Genomic DNA, 2,857 nt, shown 5'->3' on the forward strand with positions numbered 1-2,857 from the left:
GTAGAAGTGCGTTTCTCCTAGACACATAATAAGCTTCCAAATTTTTGTTTTCAATTCAGAAATGTCTGTAAGACACTTCAGGAATTCAGAGAAAGAAACATCAACAAAGCTGGATATTCTAGAAAAAAAAAGTGCTTATGGCATTTACTTTCATATACTTTCTGCATATCTGCATTGAGTTTACTATATGTTTGATAAGAGTTATTTTTAAATTTCCCCAGGGCGCCTGGTGGCTCAGTCAATGAAATGTCTGACAGGTTCACGAGTTTGAGCCTGCATCTGTCAGTACAGAGCCTGCTTAGAATTCTCTCTCTCTCCCCTTCTCACTGCCCCTCCCCTGTTCTCCCTTTCTCAAAATAAACAAATAAACTTAAAAAAGAAAGAAAATTGCCAGACATTTTTCATAACTAAAAATCACCTCTCTCTTCTGTATAATCCTCAGGCATTTTGCATGGTCCACTATACTTTTTCCATGTGAAAAGGGGGGCTTGCCTCTTCTAATTATTCTGCTTCTTAGGCTGGAGATTTGTACATTAAATTGTTAGTTACTAAATATTAAGTCTGGAACAAGATATGACACTTCAGATATAGCAAAGGTAAATTATGGCATACAGCACTATTATAAGGTGTGCTACTATTTTTATAGTAACTTTACCCACTCTATAACCACAAATAAGTATTTGTCTAGTATGTGTGTCGTTTTAAGGAAATTGTGTTGCAGCTTGTAATTACTCGCTCAAACTTCCATGCATCTGCTCAAACTTAGACCTTGCACTGCCTCAGACGCACTTGAGGCAGGGGGAGGAAGAGAATGCTGAGTATGTTTTCTTAGAGCTGATTAAAGCCATTGTATTTACTTTGGTCCTTTAAGAATAAATTTGCTTTACTGTGGGATCAATGAGTCTACTACGTTTCCTTGAAAAGTGAAGTACTTATGATGTGGCAATTTTTAGAGAGAGAAGAGAGAGAAAATGTCAGCAAGCTCTTGGTTTTCCTCAGTGATAGTTCCATGTGTACAACAACTACTAAGTCTGTATTTCTCTCTCTCTTTCTCTCGCACCCACCCACCCACCCACACACACACACACACACACGCACGCACACACACACCCTCCCCACACACAGCATTTGTAAAGCAGAATTCATTGCCTGAACTGCAAGGAAGACTTTCTCCCTCCTTTCAACCATTTATTTTTCTCATTAAACTGGACTTACTTTTTTTTTTTTTTTAGAAACCACTCAGATGGTGTCCTTTCTCTTTTATTCACCCAAAGTGGGAAAAGAACAATCATCAAGGGCAAAGAGCAGCTGTAAAAGCAGCACTCAAAGCCAGCTTCATGCTCAGGAAAGGACACTGCATCTCCTTCCCATGATTTCTGGTATTCTTCACGTTCAGAGAATCTTCTCTAGTAATGAACTATAGAAATGACCCCTGAAAGTATTATAGTCTTTAACTGGGCTTACAATAACACTATTAAAAGTCTTTTTGTATACATTCCTCATTAATGCCCTTTATACTCTTCATGCATTTCTGTCTTTGAGCCATTTGCTCTTTATACAAGCATGTTTACACTGAGATTGTTTCTCTGCTGGGAATGCCCTTAAATTCATTCTTATTTACCAAAATCCTCATTGTCTCTCATATTCATGTATCATGTATCAAATATTCTCTCATTTCCACAAAATAGTGGATCTTTCCTTTATCTTTGCTTCCAAGATTTTGTTGCGTTTCTTTTATATTTGTGACAATTGGCCCTACACAATGATTAAATGTCTCCTTGTCTTTCTTTCCATCTAGGCTGGAAAATCTGTAAACTTCTTCCATTAAAAGTCATGCTTTACATATATATTTGGAATGCACATAGCATTAGCAGGTGTCTGCCAACCAGTACTCAATGCATGTTTATTAACACAGCATCAATGCTGTCATTCCTCTGGAAATGTAATCTTGCCTCTCTGCTTATGGAAATTTTCTGTCCTTCGGAAATCAGCTCTTTCTCGTCATCATCTGGTGACCCCAACCCTCAGTGATGTCTTTTTTTCCTAACTGGAAAGTTGTTTGGAGGATCAAAGGAGCTAAGATACACGGAGAGTGTCTGGCACAGAGTCAGCACTATGTAAGCATTAGCTCTATGAGTTTCATTTATAGTTTGTAATGCACAGAGAGGTGATATACTCAAGAGTACCTGGTGGATAAGTGGTAGAGTGAAATGGAGATGTGGGGCCCCTGGCTTTCCATCTGGGTCTGTGATAGATTTCTCTAAGTCATTGAATCTTTCCCAAGATCCCTGTGACCCTGGCTGCTTGGTTAAGGAAGTATGCATAAAGAACACTCTAGAAAACAGACCATTTATTATTAGCTAGAGCCTAGTTCTGCTCTTTGAGAAAGAACTTTGACTTCTAGCCTAAGTTATAAATTAAAATTAAATAAACAATTTTCTTGATCCTTTACATTGAGCCCTGACCTCATTCTTGCATGTTTTTAAAGAGAGAGAGATACATCCCACAAGGATTGAGCTTACTTAAGACATCTCTTACTGTAAATATGGGAAGGATTAGAATAGTATTTTCATTTAATTACTGCCTATTATTTCCCAGGAAAATATTACAAATATTTGCAATATTACAATTATTTGCCAGGCAAATAATACAAATATTATCTCTGCTTCTTACTGCAATAATATATGGGGAACACTGGTATCCCTATTTAACTGATGAGAGAAAAGAAGCTCATGGCCTGTAAATGACTTGCCCAAATGTATTCAATAAAGGTAAGATGACAGAGTGTTAAATATGCCTGATTCCTGCCTCAAATAACAGGTGTTCAAATTTTGGGTTTATCATTTATCAATTATGT

The 2,857-nt window shown here is 37.3% G+C and overlaps 1 non-coding gene across 1 annotated transcript; it reads right to left on the reverse strand.

The window, feature by feature from the left end:
- Positions 1–1,234: 1,234 nt before the first annotated feature.
- LOC125174109 (small nucleolar RNA U3) lies at positions 1,235–1,451 on the reverse strand. Its single transcript, XR_007155256.1, has one exon. It is a non-coding gene; the product is annotated as a small nucleolar RNA U3 (small nucleolar RNA).
- Between the last annotated feature and the right edge of the window lie 1,406 nt (positions 1,452–2,857).

Source organism: Prionailurus viverrinus, chromosome C1, assembly GCF_022837055.1.
Source record: "Prionailurus viverrinus isolate Anna chromosome C1, UM_Priviv_1.0, whole genome shotgun sequence".
Taxonomy (NCBI): Eukaryota; Metazoa; Chordata; class Mammalia; order Carnivora; family Felidae; genus Prionailurus; species Prionailurus viverrinus.